General features: G+C 37.2%; 1 non-coding gene across 1 annotated transcript; it reads right to left on the reverse strand.

The window, feature by feature from the left end:
• Positions 1 to 1,551: 1,551 nt before the first annotated feature.
• Positions 1,552 to 1,655, reverse strand: LOC142851445 (U6 spliceosomal RNA). Its single transcript, XR_012910765.1, has one exon. It is a non-coding gene; the product is annotated as a U6 spliceosomal RNA (small nuclear RNA).
• Between the last annotated feature and the right edge of the window lie 14,578 nt (positions 1,656 to 16,233).

Here is a 16,233-nt window from a genome sequence, read left to right on the forward strand (position 1 = left end):
AGATTATCAGAGTAGCCTTTGGTAGCCTTTCACGGGTTAAGGGTGGGTAACTATTGCTGAAGGCACCATGCCTACATTAGGACTTAAGACTCAGATGATTTGAGCTGTATCTGACTTAAAAGCCTGTCTCTTATGGTCTAGCTTCTGTGGTTCCAGAAAATACTATGCAAACTGACAAGAAAGAGAAGCAACTAAAAACCACCCAGTCCTACCCAGCTGCAATGTCTATGAACCACAACAAAGGCCAGCAGGGCAAGAAATGCATAAAGGTGCACGAAAAAACACTCAAGTGTTGGTGGCAAATAGCTGCTAATTGGGCTTAAGTCCACCTCAACAGGAGGGAAATCATACCTGGAACTGTAAGCTAGCCCAGCTTCCTGGAGCTAATGCACTTACGAATATTAGAAAAGAATCTACTGCCTCCACTTTAGGATGCTTAATTCCTTATTACATTCTAAATCTTATACTATCCCTCATCAAAAAAAGCCTCTCTTCACAGAAAATGGAGGTCATCACAGAAAACCACAATGATACACAATGCAGAGATCAACAGACTGTGCAGAACCCAGCCCCAGTCAGTCTATGTCATAGCTTCTATACATCTATGGTTCAGAAAACATCACGAAAGAGAGGCTGGCAAGTTTGTAAGAGCCAGAGTAACAAGCTGTCTGCTGTGAAACACTCTCCTAGAAATGGCTGCATAGACAAGGCCAGAACACCAGAAGTATCAGTGGACACAGTAAGGTGGAAAGGGGACATATTCGTGGAGCCCCGCTCCTAGACTAGGAGCTACAGGTCACTAGCGACTGTTTAGAGAAGGAGAACTCTCTCAGGGATGAGCTCCTTCACTGCTTGTCAAACCCAGAGCAGTCTGACTTGAAACCAAATACACACCACCAATAAATGGATTCAGCAGGTTTTGTATATGTGTGTATGTGTGCTATATTAATATATATATTCCTGTTACAGCAATAATAAATGAAAAAGAGGCTATAGACTTGAGAGTGGGTGGTAAGGCGGGATTATAGGGAGGTTGACAGGGAGGGGCTAGAGGGAGGAAATGGAGAGGGAACATGTTGGAATTTTATTTTATTTTATTTCAGTTATTTAAAAATAATAAAAAGGAAATCCTAAATCTTGCCTCACATGGCAATGCATGCCTGGAATCTCAGTATTTGATAGGCTGAGGTAAGAGGGTCTTGAAGTCCAGTCTAGCCTGGGCTGCATAGGAAACCATTTACAAAATTCTTCCTTTCCTTGCCCTACTGGTCTGTGCAAACTTGCACACGGTGCGTAGATAGCTGTGTTTGCACTCACTTTTATTTACTCTAAGACAAAGAGTGGACATGGACAAAGCTGTGGGTGTTAGAGGAAAACAACACAGTGCTTGAAGCTTTTGCTTCGTTAATGGCTAGTGCTATGTTGAACTAATTCTAATCACAATTAATTATGATAAATATTACAACTACTAGAAAAATTACTGCTCACCACTTGTACTGTAATGGCATTATCTAATTGCACTGAGCTGTTGCACAAATATTATTTGTTTAAAAAAGTATAGAAAGCTTCATGAATTTGTGTGTTATCCATTGCAGGGGCCATACTAATCCCTGTATCTCTCTATTTTTTTTTTGTATACAACATTTTTTTAGTATATATGCTGCTGAAACAAGCGCCAGTGTTGCTCCTTTTCTTCTGCCACTGCTGAGGTCAAACTGAGAACCCTCCTGATGCTTTTCAAGTGTTCTACCACTAAAATCTTCCCCCACTCACAGATATTGCTGAATTAATCTACTATTATGTGGATAGTCATATAGTTGTCATGTTTTGACATTATGCATACCTCTCTTTATGTAGCTGTTAATTATTTAATATTGGAATTAGCTTCCATGACATAACTTATTAATAATGAAGTTATTGTGTCAGAGCATATATTATTTAAAAAATATCCTTTGAAATTTATTGACCTTTTAATTTTAAGTTCAATTTCTATTGTGATATAATTACATTTCTTCCCTCCCTTTCTCCCTTCCAAACCCTCCCATATACCCACCCACCTCCATGCTATTTTAAATTCATAGCCTCTTTTTTCATTAATTGTTATTACATGCATATATGTATATCCACACATATATTTTTAATGCAACCTGCTCAGTCTTTTTAATTACGTGCATATGTGTATCATTGAATAATCAATAAGAATTGGTGTGCTGTTCCCTGCAGAAAACTGTATCTCCCATTCTCAGCATTCCTTGGTTGCTTTTAATTCTTTTTTGAGGCTTCAAGAACTTTATCCCATCTGCTTTGGCATGTCTATTGGGGTCATCCTTGTTCATCGCATGTTTGGGGGCATGTTGGTGAGACTTCATTGGTACAGCTTCTGGTATTACTAGAAGATAAAATTTCACAGCAAACGCCTTCATCTTCTGGCCTTTATAATCTTTCCACTTCATCTTCCACAGTGCTTGCTGAGTCTAAGATATGAGAGTGTTTAATAGATGTATCCATTGGTACTGGATTAACATGTTTTTGAGATATTTTTCAGCCATTTGTTCTTCTTTTGAAAACTCTGTCTTTAGGTCCCAGGTACATTTTTCAAATAAGTAATCTGATTTTTGACTCCTTATTTTTTGAAGGGTTTATATATTCTGGATATTAGTGTTCTCAGATGTTTAGCTGTCAAAGATACTCTTCCACACAGTGTGCATCTTTTTCACCCAATTGGTGGTTTCTTTAGCTGTGCTAAAGGATTTTACTTTAATAAAGTCATGTTTGTCAGATGTTGGCCTTTATTCTTGGGCCATTAGGATCATATTTAGAACGTTTTTCTACACCTATATCATGTAATTGCTTTTATTTTCTTATAGCAGTTGCAATATTTCAGGTTTCACCTTTAGGTCTTTTAGCCATTTGGAGTTTATTTTTGTGCAAGGTGACAGATATAAGTTTAATTTAATTATTTGGCATATGGACATCAAGTTTTCCCAGCACTACTTGCTGAAGCTTTATTTTTTTCCAGTACATGTTTTTGGTATCTTTGTCAAATATTAAAGTGGCTGAAGTTACATGTGTATATGTTTGGGTCTTTGATTTTCTTCCATTGGTCTACATGTCTTTTTTTGCCAGTACTATATTGTTTTTATTAATATGGCTCTGTAATATATCATAAGATCTTGAATTTTATTTGCTTCAGCATTTTTCTTTTTTCTCAGGATTGTTTTGTATTTCCAGAGTCTTCTGTGGCTGCATATGAATTTTAGGGAAGATTTTTGTTATTTCTCTGAAGAATAAGATGGAATTTTGATTAATTGCTTTGAATCTGTAAATAGCTTTTGGTAAAATAGTCATTTTTCTTTTTTGTTTGTAAGGTGTACACTTTTATTAAACTAGTTTCAAGTCAGTGTACAGGCAAGTTCTCGAAGCCTCAACACCTCAACCCTCTTCCAGGGAGACCAAAGCCTTCATACATCAAGTTGGGGAGACAAAAGAAAGGAGGGACATGGCAGCTGATGTGGAATGGTAATTTTTTCCCTCAATGTTAATTCCACCAACCCATAGGATGTCTTTCTAGTATCTTTCTCTATTTCTTCGGATGTTTAAGGTCTTCATTTAGAGGCCTCCACTCCCTTGGATAGGTTTATCCCTAGATATTTTACTTTATTTGAGGCTATTGCGAATAGGAGTGTGCCCATGATCTCCTTCCCTGTTGGTTTGTTGTTGATGTATAGAAAAGCTACTAACTTTTGCAATTTGATTCTGTATCCTGCCACATTTTGAAAAAAAATTATTGATAGAATCTTCGAGATCACTAGTGTATAGCATCATATCATCTGTAAATAAGAAGGGATAGTTTGAGTTTTTCTTTCACTATTTGTCTCCCTGTAATTTCCCTCTTTTGCATGATTGCTCTAACTAGTCCATCGAGGACGCTGGTGTAAGGAGTGGGGGTGGTGCACATTCCTGTCTCGTCCTGACTTTTGCAAAATTACTTCCAGCTTTTCTCTGTTTAGGAGAATGTTGGCTATAGGTCTCTCATGTATAGTTTTTATTGTGTTGAGGTGGTTCCCACTAGCCTTACATCCTCTACAACTTTGATCATGAAGGTATGTTGGGTTTTGTCAAAGGATTTTTTTTTTCTGTATCTGTTGAAATGATCATGTGATTTTTGTTTTTAAGTTCACTTATGTGTTTTAAAAAATTATTTATTGACTAGTACATACTAACATATGCCTTACTTGGGGGATAAAGCCAACTTGGTCATGGCATATAATTGTTTTCACGTATATTTGTATTCTGTTTGTAAATATTTTACTGACTATTTTTGAGGATATGTCTATGAGGAATAATGATCTTTAGTTTCCTTTGTTCTGTTGTTGTTGTATCTTTACCTAGTTAGGATTTTAGAGTGATACTGACTTGATAAGAGTTTGGCAGTCCTTCCTTCCTTCCTTCCTTCCTTCCTTCCTTCCTTCCTTCCTTCCTTCCTTCCTTCCTTCTGTTATTTCTTTCTTTTTCTCTTGGTAAGGTAGGCAAAGGGTCTGTCTTGTTTATCTTCTCAAAGAACCAGAGTTTACGTTCATTAATTCTGTTGTTTCTTTGTATTGTTTATCTGGCTCTTTTTCATAGATTCTGTGCTGAATTGTACTATTTTTTGCTGTTGACAGGTTTGGATTTGTTTTGTCCCATTATTTTTCCAACTTTCAGAGCACCATAAATCATTTTTTGTGCTCTCTCTGATTTTTTTAAATGTAGGTATTTAAAACTATAAATTTCCCTTTAGGACTGCTTTCAATGTGCCCCAGAGGTTTCTTTGTGTTTCGTTTTCATTTTCATTTGCTTCTACTTCCAGAAAGCTCTTACTTTCTTGATTTATTCTTTGACCCATTCATTGTTTAGTAATGAGTTGTTAATCTCCAAGGAGTTTGTGTATTTACTAGAGTTTTTCTGCTGTCAATTTTGTTTTATTGCAGTGTGGTCATATAGGATAAAAGGAATTATTTAAATCTTTTTTAATTTGAAAATATTTTAATAAAATATTTATAGTAAAATAAATATAGTACTTTATTATATTTATAGTCTTTTATTCTTTTCTAAAACAGACCCAAGATGTGATCTAGTTAGAGAAGTTTCTGTCTGTAGTGGCATTTCATTTGTATTTTAATAAAGTTTGCCTGAAGAAAAATAAAACAGCTACACTGGTCAGTCTTACAGACTAGGCAGCAGTAATACACACTTTTAGTCCCAGAAGCCACACCAGCTTGCAATAGAAACCAGGCAGTGGTGGTACACACCCTTAATCCCAGAACTAGAGAGGAATATAAAACAGGAGGAGCCAGCTCACAGACACAGCTTCATTCTGAGTTTCCTGGAGGCAGGATCACCATTTTCAGAGGATGAGGTAAGAGCCAGTGGTTGGCGGTTTTGCTTTTCTGACCTTCAGGTTGAACCCCAATTTTTGTCTCTAAGATTTTATTAGTTATGCTTCAACTATGTGCTGTTTCCTGTATATGTAAAAGGGGTGTTTTTTTGGTATTTGGATATAATATTATCTAGATATTTGTTAAGCACATTGGATGTAAGATATCAGTTAATTCTCTTGTTACTATGTTCATATTTTGTCCAAAGAACCTGTTTGTTCAGGAAGGTGGGGTATTTAAATCACCTAATATTAATGGATTGATGTTAATCTGTGTCTTTAAATCCAGCAGATTTTTTTTCCTGCCCCAGCGATTGCTACATATATGCTTAGGATAAAAGTTTGGTCTTCTTGATTAACTGTCCACTTGATTAGGATGAAGGGTCCCTCTTTATCTCTTCTGATTAGTTTCAGTTTGAAATCTACTTTGTCAGTTATTGGGAGAGTGTTGCCTGATTGCCTCCTGGTCCCGTTTCATTGGAATATTCTTGTTCTTCCTTTTAATCTATGGTGGTGCCTATATTTAAAACAAAGATGCGTTTCTAATAGACACCAGACAGTGGTTGTACAAGTTTGCACTCCCAGCAGCAATGGATCAGTGTTCCTCTTACTCCACATCTTCACCAGCCTGAGTTGTCACCTGTTTTGTTGGTTTCGTTAAAAAAAAAGTTGAGCGATCTCATACTAGCAATTTAACAGCACATACACCTCGTTGTTAAGTTAGGTGTTAAAACTCCAGAGTTATTGGAATTTTCATTTTTATCCTCATAATGTGGGGAGTACCTTCCTGCACCAAAGACACCAGAACATAGGGGTGAAGGCTTTCTGTAGGCATCAGTTGAACTTCTTTCTGTTAGTTTATGGAGAGCAACCTATTGTCTTGGTAACAGCCGGGGTTATTTTCAATAGCATACATTCAAATACAAAATCTTATAGGCAAGATGTTTTAGAAAATGTCATAATAATTCATTCTGAATTTTGCATTTTTAGAGTAGTCTAGTTTTATATTGCAATAGAAATAATTGTTTCAAGATGTATTACTCAGATATTGGCTATGATTGGTCCACGATTAACTGAAACTTTATTTAAAAAGCACATTTTTGATGAAGCAGCTTCTATCATACAGCATATATATTGGCTCATGAGATTAGAGGTTCCAAAACTCCCTATTCTACTCCTATCACAGCCCCTGCTGTATGGAGCATACCCCAACTCATAAAGTTAAAAGATGCACACCTGTACCCTAACCCCAGCTCAGCCCCCATTGCTTCACACCCTTCATACTTCTGAGATCAAAGAACATACAGTCACCTTTCCTACCATCAGCTTACACACCACACCACATGTGTGTCGGCTGTGCTGTCAGAGAACAAAGGATCTCTGTCCCAAGTGAAGCTCCCAGTATACATACATACCTGTCCCATGAGATTAAAGAATGTAGTACTACATCCTGATCCTGGTGCAATCCCTTGTTACACCACACAGAATCCAATTTTTGAGCCCCTCCTCTGATGTCGGCCCAGAATAGTTTAGTTGCCCCATTGATGACCTAGAACCCAATATGTCTACAGCTGAACTTCAAGCAGTGATAGACGAAGATGAGCTAAATGTAGGGAATACGAAAAATTCAAACACTCACTCCTCACAGATGTGCCAGAGTTACAACTAATGAACTGACTTCCCATGTGCAATTTCCAATGCAAAAGCACAAGTAACATGAAAAGCCAAGACAACTACGGCTCTACACAAATTACCAATCCCGTAAGTATGACCTCCGTGCTGGCTAGTTTTATGTCAACTTGACATTGCTAGAGACCTTTTAGAAGAGAGAGCCTTAATTGAGAAAATGCCCTCACCAGACATACCTGTGGGAAAACCTGGTGCATTTTCTTGATTGATGATGTTAGAAGGTTGAGCCCTTTGTGGGAGGTAGCCCTCCTGGATAGGGGTTTCCTGGGTTGTTAAGAAAGCAGACTGAGCAAACCATAAGGAGCAAGTCAGTATGTAGCTCCATGGTCTCAGCATCATTCTTGCATCTAGGTTCCTTCACTGATTTAATTCTTTCCCTAACTCCCTTCAGTGGTGGAATGAGATATGGAAGTGTAAGCTGAATAAACCTTTTCCTCCTCAAGTGGCTTTTGGTCATAGTGTTTCATCACAGCCGCAGAAACTCCAACTAAAACAGAAGTTGGAACCAGGATCATGAAGTATGGCTATGACAGACCTGGCCGTGAGTTTTCGGGAACATTATGAAAGGACTTTGAAATTTTGGACTGGAAAAAACAGAATGTTCAGAGCTCAGTGCAAAGTTTGTGGGGTCTTAGAAGATAATGCTGAGAGCAATGCAAACAATGGAAGCCTGGCTATGACGTTAGAGAGGGAATCACAGACTCTATCATGGCCATCCATGTGACATTTTGGCTTAGGAATCTGTGGAAGTGAAACCTTTGCTTTTCCCGGGACAACCAAAATCTTCTGGGAAGTGCTTCTTCAGGACACAGAAGCAAGCTATTTTACAAAGGCACCTGAGCTTGCACCTCATGGTGCCAGCTGAATTCAGTAGGTATGAGAGCCCTTTTGGTAGTAGTACTTGTCATGAAGAGAAGCTGAGGTTTGACACTGTGAGAGGCCAGAACAAGCCAATGGTGAAAGTTCAGCCTCAGTAGCAGTGAAAACCTCAGGATTGAAGGAGTCATGAAGGAGGCTTGGCACTGTGTGGCGGGGTTAGAGTCCCTGAAAAAATTGCAGCAGAGTGAAGTGCAGCCAAGTTGCATAGGAGACCCAAGAATTTTGAAATAAATGGAAAAAAAAATAAATAAAAAGGACAGATATAAAGCTCAGGGGAAGATCACAATAATAGCATCGCTCATGAAAGAATATCAGGGACTGAAGACAAGGAAGAAGAATTGGATCATTAAATTAGAGTCAATAATATATTAAAAATCATAAATGGAACATAGAAGACTATTGGGCTCCCACAAGAACTCTAAACCTGAAAATTGTGGACATAAAAGGAGAAGCATTCCACATTAAGGGCATAGAAAATATTATCAATAAAATCATAAAAGAAATTCCCCCAATTCTATAGAAAGAGATGCCCATGTAGGTGTAAGAGGAACACAGAAGTCCAAATATATAGGGCCAGAAAATAAACATTCACATATGTTACTGTAGTGAAAACACTAAATATGGAATGAAGAATGAATATTGAAAGCTGCAATAGAAAAGGAATGACTCAAATATAGATACAGGCCATTAGAGTAACAGTCAAATTTTTAGTGGAAATTCTAAAAGCCTTCTGGCATGGAAAAAGTATTTCAAGTTCCGAAAGGCCACAGCTGCCAACACACTCTACTACTACCCCAAGAGCAATTATCTGTTATAATAGAAGGAGAAATAAAAACTTTCCATCATCTTGTGGGGGTGAGGGAAGCAAGGCAAAAGAATCCTTGTCTCTATAGAGAATATTAGAGGAAGTACTTTGGACTGAAGAGAAGCATAAACATATCCAGGAAGCCAAGGAGGAAAAGAATAATCCCAGGAGATGTAATAAGTAAAAGAAGACACTATACAAATCCATGAAATAACAGAAATTAAGACATATATTTTAAGAATAAATCAGAATATCAATCAAAACACACAGACTAGAAGGTTAAATCAGAAAACAGACCTCTTCTTTTTGCTGCTTTCAAGAAACAAATTTTACTCTTAAAGACTGATATTACCTGAGGGTGAAAGTATAGGCAAAAAGTTTCCAAACAAATTGAATCAGGAAGTATTCATGTGTCAAAATTCTAACAAATGACAAAATAAATTTTAAACCAGAAATAGTCAGAAGAGATAAATTAGTTTGGGATGATTAAAATACCAACTAAACCATTAAGAGGAGATCAGATTCTAAGCACATAAGCACCAAACACAGAATCAACTAGATATAAAATTATATATTAATTAACACACTATAACATAGTCTAATGCACTATTAGTAGATGACTTCAACATCACACTGTCACCAATACACAGGTCATCCAGACAAAAGATAAATGGAGAAAACTTGGAGTTAAATGACATCATTTAACAGAGATCTAAAGAACTTTGCATTCAAATACTACAAAATACATAATTTTCTTTTGTACATGGAATTTATTCTGAAATAAATCACATATGAGAACACAAATTAAATCTTAAAGGTTGAAATCTTAAAAATCGTAAAATCTTAAATCTTAAAAATTGAAACAACTTTTTGTAGTTAATGTAATTACAAAGGAATAAAGCCAGAAATCAACAATAAGAAAACTACAGAAAATACACAAATTCAATGACAGTAAATAGCACACAATTGAATAATGAATAGGTCATTGATGAAATCAAAAACGAAAAGATAAAATTCTTAAAATGAATGAAAATGAAAATACAATATACAAAACCTACAAAATATAATGAAGAAACTAGGAAAAACTTTTATAGCTATAGCTGCCTAATTACAAAATCTGAGAGATCTCTAATTAAAAAAAACTTCATGATGTATTATAAAGATATTGGAAAAACAAGAACAATCCAAACCCACATTAGTCAATGGAAAGAAATGATTAAGATATGGACAGAAATCAGTGATGTAGAAATAAACCAACAATAAAAAGAATTACTTGGAAATGACCTTGGATTGGTTGAGTATGTTATTAGCACCTACAAAGCCCTGGGTTTGATCATTGTATTATATAAATTGAGTATGGTATAAGTTCTAGGTGGATTACATTTATAATCCCAGCACTCAGGAGATTGAGGCAAGAGGACATGAAGTTCAAGTTCAGGATAGCAAGATGGCTCTGTGGGTAAAAATATTTGTAACTTAAAAATTGATGAAAACCTGACTTCAATACGGGAAAACAATATGGAAGGAGAACTATGTCCCAAAGTTATTTTCTGAACTCCACAACACACACACACACACACACACACACACACACACACACACACACACTAATTCAAAGCAAAAAGAAATACAGGTTATCCTCAGGAAGAGTTTAAATCCATTTTAGGATACACAAGACACTGTCTTAATACAAACAAACAAACAAACATGACAAATGAGACTAAAAAATTCTTGGCCAATTTAACCAAAAGAAAGAGATGAAAAGACATAAATGAATTCAGATGATGAATAAGAGTAGAAAGAAAAAGGAAAACATATAACAACTATTATAACAGATAGCAATGAAATCCAGAAAAATCATACATACATATCTTAAAAATATGTATTCTACCCAATTGTAAAATCTAAAAGAACTGAATGCATTTCTAGGTGACTTGACTTACTTAATTTAAACCAAATGAGATGTGTGTGTGTGAGTGCAAAAACAGTAACAATAAATCTCCTGACTAAAAATGCTCTGGATGAATTCAAAACAAAATTCTGCCAGACCTTTAAAGAACTAAAACCAATACTTCTTAAAATATTCAATAAAGCAGAAAATAATCCCAAAAGTCCTCCATAAAACACTTGCAAACCACATTCGAGAGTATATTAGAAAAGATTGTCCACTGACATTAGTTTGTCTTCATTTCAGGGATGCAGGGATGGACACAAATACACAAATCAATACTGTAATTCGTCTCATAAATGGACTCAAGGACAGAAATTGCATAATACAGGAGATGCAGGACAGGCCTTGACAAAACACACCCTCATTATAAAAACTCTGGACAGATTAGGGATGGGGGTGGACACACCTGAACACAGTAAAGGCTGTGAGTGCAAACCTGTAGTCAACTTTATGCTAAAAGAAGAAAATTTTAAAGAATTCCCACTAAACTCGGGAACAAAAGAAAAATATGCGCTCTCTTTATTTCTAAGCAATGTAGTGCTCAAGATTTATCAAGGTTAATCTTAATTGTCAGTGACAACATCACCAAGGAAACAAGTTTATTTGCACACCCGTGAGGGATTATCTAGTTTACATTAGCCTCTGGCCAGGCTTGTGGAGGGTTATCTAGATCAGGTTAGCCTCTGGTTAGGTATGCAAAGGATTATCTAGATCAGGCTAGCCTCTGACCAGGCTTGTGAAGGATTATCTAGATTAGGCTAGCCTCTGGCCAGGCATGTGGAGGATTATCTAGATCAGGTTAGCCTCTGATCAGTCGTGTGAGTTTGAACAGCAGTGTCTTGCGTGGTTGAATAATTCTGCTTTCAGAAGCCATGGGTTTTTAAACAAAAATCCCAATGCCTGGTGTGACATCTTCCTAAGAGTTGTTGAACAAAAAGGTTCCAGAGGCTTCCATTTCTCCTGGTTGCCCATTATAACTAGGTGGTAAGACTGTATTGCTGAGATATCACACATGTTGGACGAATAACACAGAAATGAAGCCAGAGGTAAGCTGGAAGCTTCCTTCCTGGTAGCTAATGTTCCTAATGCTAAAAGGTGCATCACAGCCTGCTAAGGAGAGTCCATTAACAGTCTCGCTCAGCTGTGGACTGTGCACACTACAATAGTGGTCATCGGACTTGCTTGCTAATACAATAGTGGCTTGACTATTTGGGGGCTGATCAACTACTTTCTGATTGGATTTGAGGACTGCTTAATTTGAGGTAATACATGCCTCTGACTGGGTAGGTCAAAAGCTTTTGGGAGGAGCTACAGTCGATACTTTGGTAAAGGAACATGTAGTCAAATTTCCTTCTAAATATTCAAGCTTATACTCATAGACTAATGCTTCTCTTCACCTTGGTCAGATAAGCTACTTTTTGTAGTAGGTGATGGTTAAAACAGAAACTCATTACTGGTCACTGTGTTGAAAATAGGTAGACTGTAGAGTACTCAGTTCTGTGTGGGACATCTATGTCACCCCATCAAAGGCCTAGAGAGCACTGTGTAAGAAGGGGCAGGAAGGCTATATAAACAGGATGCTCTCAACTGGGCATGACATGGCTGTTGCACTCATGACTCATAAGTGACTTCGGCTACAGTTACCTGCAGAGTATCTGCACAGAACTGGATCTGTTGACATTCATCATGGATCGGGCAGGGACTGATGAAGGTTCCTACTGCTCCGTGAGAACTATTAGTGAGTAATCGCTGCCATGTCCCCTACCCATTCTCACACAACAATCCTAATTAAATTCAGTGACTTAAAAAAAAAAGACATAGAAATAGGAGACAAGATGGGAAGAAAAATGGGCTCTGTAATGGGAGGTTTTTCATCCCATCTGGTCCCACAGCCACTTGACCACTCAGAGGCTTAATATTAATTACATACTGTCTGGCCTATTGGCTCAGGCTTATTATTAACTAGTTTTTAAATTTATTTATTTATTTATTAACTTATTAAAGATTTCTGCCTCCTCCCCGCCACCGCCTCCCATTTCCCTCCTCTTCCCCCAATCAAGTCCCATTCCCTAGTCAGCCCGAAGAGCAATCAGGGTTCCCTGCCCTGTGGAAAGTCCAAGGACCACCCACCTCCATCCAGGTCTAGTAAGGTGAGCATCCAAACTGCCTAGGCTCCCACAAAGCCAGTACATGTAGTAGGATCAAAAACTCATTGCCATTGTTCTTGAGTTCTCAGTAGTCCTCATTGTCCGCTTTGTTCAGCGAGTCCGGTTTTATCCCATGCTTTTTCAGACCCAGGCCAGCTGGCCTTGGTGAGTTCCTGATAGAACATCCCCAAACTAGTTTTTAAAGCTTAAATTAATCCATTTCTTTTAGTTTATATTTTACTGCGAGGCTTGTGGCTTGTCATCTAACACCAATTACTTCAAGAGGGTGATGGGCATTGAAGAGGCTCCTTATGGAGTAGCCATTTGGGCAAGAAACTGCTCTTGCCTGGACTGCTTGATGTTATGCTCTATAAAATGATCATACAGGACCCACAGAGAAATAACTGCTGAGCTTGCCTAAAGGCGAGACATCCTTTGGGGTTTCTGCTTCCTTGAAAGAGTCTGCCAGACATTCTACAGAAGAAATTACACAGAAGAAAATGACCGATAAACTGCCAATATAGGCAGAACTGTCTTTGGAATTTCCAGCTTCATGGAAAAGTCTGCCAGATACTATGGGCCTGAGGGCTAAAGATGGATGCCCCAAGGGTACAGAAGAAGTTTGGTGACTGTCTAGGCAATGAGATGTCTCTGTCAATTCTAGAGTTTTAGAGGTTGCTTACAATGTACTTCCTGTTTACTTAGGTAATATCATATCCTTCTGAAGTCTTTGATGGAGTTGAAGAATAGATAGTTATAATTATAGTTTTCCTTAGTTATGATAAAAGATAAAATAGATATAAATATTGTAACTGTAATTCTTTATACATGTTTTGTTATATGTAATTTTTTGTGTTAAAGTTAAAACCTTCATTTTTATTTAAACAGAAAATGGAGGTAATGTGGGAGTCTCCTCTGTATGCTGTGATTACTATTAATTAATAAAGAAACTGCCTTTGCCCTATAGTAGTGCAGAACACACGTAGGCAGGCGGGAAAAACTAGACTGAATGCTGGGAGAAAGAAGGTGGAATCAGGGAGAAGCCATGGAACTGCCACCAGAGACAGACAAGCTGAAACCTTGACAGTAGACCACTGCCATGTGTTGATACACAGATTTATGGAAATGGATTGAATCAATATGTGAGAGTTAGTCAATAAGAAGCTAGAACTAATAGGACAAGCAGTGATTCAATTAATCCAGATTCTGTGTGGTTATTTCGGGAGTCTGGGCAGCTGGGACATGAAAACGCAGCCTCCTTTTTCAGGCGGCTGAAAAACAGGATAAATGGGCAGATTTTTTAAATCTACTTTTAAATCAAAAAAGCAACTACTAGTCTTAAATATTTTACATTGGTATGGATTTTTGTATACTGATACAAATTTAAAGGTAATTTTGTTTTATTGCACATATATTTCTACTCTTGCTTAAGGTATTGTGTTTATGCAGCTCATTCAAAAATGTAATGTATAACTAAGAAATACATACAGGTTAATAGTCATCTATAATAATCTAACTTATACTAATGTTAGGTATGTTTTCAAGGTCATAAACAGATATATTTATATAGATAAGTGGTATCTAAACACCTAAAAAACCTACAGAAAATGGCATTTAATATGTTTAATAACCTAAGATTTTCCATGACAGTGAGACATTTCTGTTCCTGAAAGCACCAATTTACTTCAGAAAAGATGATGGGCATTGAAGAAACTCCATATGGAGTTTGCTTTCTTTATGGCAAAAACTAGCCATCTGGGCAAAGAAACTGCCCTTGCCTTAATTATTGACAGTATACTCCCTGCTTCTCAGAAGAGTCTGTCAGATATACCAGGTCTGTAGGCCTGAGTTGAATGCTCCATTGCCACAGAAGAACCTAGGGTGGCTGTCCAGATAGCCAGATGTCCCTGGCATTAGGTAACATTTCACCCTTCTGGTGTCTTTGTTGGAGTTAATGACTAAATGATTAGACTTAAAGTTCTCCTTAGTGAGGATAGAAAGTGAATTAGGTTCAAAGCTTTAGAGTCACCAAGATAAGATAGATAATTGAGTATTTTCTCTAAATTTGCCATATACAAATGTGCTGGATACTGGAACTGTAATTTTTACTTAATAACTGTTTTGTTGTATATAATTTTACTACACTAAAATTAAAACCTTCCTTTTTAATTAGGAAAAAAGGGAAATGCTATGGAATAATCCCTTTGTATACTGTAAAGATTTGTTACTCAAATTGGTTTAATAAAACGCTGACTAGCCAGTAGCTAGGCAGGAAGTACAGGTGGGACAACCAAACTCAGTATGCTGGGATGATGGAAGGCAGAGACAAGGGAGATGCCAGCTGACACAGGAAGGAGGACATGTAGAAAATGAGGTGACAAGCAACAAGCCACGAACCACATAGCAGAGTGCAGATAAGCAATATGAGTTAATTTAGTATAAAAGTTAGCTAGTAACAAGTCTGAACTATTGGTTGAGCATTTATAATTAATATAAGCCTCAGTGTGGTTACTTGGGAGTGGCTGATGGGAAAGGAACCAACAATGGTGTCTCTTCACAGCAATAGAAACCCTAATTAAGATACTGCTTCTGGCTTTCTACCTCAGTATTCCTCTTCTACGTTCATATCACAGGTATATTACCTTCAGCTTCTCTCTCCTTAAAACTTTCTGCTCACCTCTCATGAGAACGCTTCTAGTTTCCTGACCTTGTTGTACATTCCCACATAAATTTGCATATATAAAAATTAGAAGGCAGGGGCTGTCAAGAGGACACAGTGGATAAAACTGCTTGCCTGATAAGCCTGATCACCTTAGTTTGATCTCTAGACCCCACACACTTGATGGACGTAGAGAACTGACCCTCTGAAGCTGTCATCTGACCTCCACCTTCATGCTGTCACACTCATGCCACCAAACACACACCAATAATAAATAAATTAAAAATTGGAAGTACAGAAGCAAATCATCACACCAGAAAGTGAAAAAAAATCAGTTTTTCTGAGCCTGGGTTACTTCATTTTTTTGTATTTTTGCAGTCACATCAATTTTTCTGCAAATTTCCTAATTTCATCTTGTAGTTGAATACAATTTCATTGTGTATATGTATCACATTGTCTTTATCCATTCATCTCTTGATGAATGTCTAGAATGACTTTGTGTTCTAGCTAGTGTGAAAATATCAAGCATGAACAAGGATGCGCGGTGTATCTCTGTGAAAAGATAGAGTCCTTTCAGTATATAACCAGTAATGGTACAGTCAGGTCATATAATAATCTAATTTTTTAGCTTTTTTAAAAAAAATCTCCAAATTGATTTCTGTACTTGCTGCATGAGTTTATAGTTCT

The sequence above is a fragment of the Microtus pennsylvanicus genome, chromosome 5 (assembly GCF_037038515.1).
Source record: "Microtus pennsylvanicus isolate mMicPen1 chromosome 5, mMicPen1.hap1, whole genome shotgun sequence".
In the NCBI taxonomy this organism is placed as follows: domain Eukaryota; kingdom Metazoa; phylum Chordata; class Mammalia; order Rodentia; family Cricetidae; genus Microtus; species Microtus pennsylvanicus.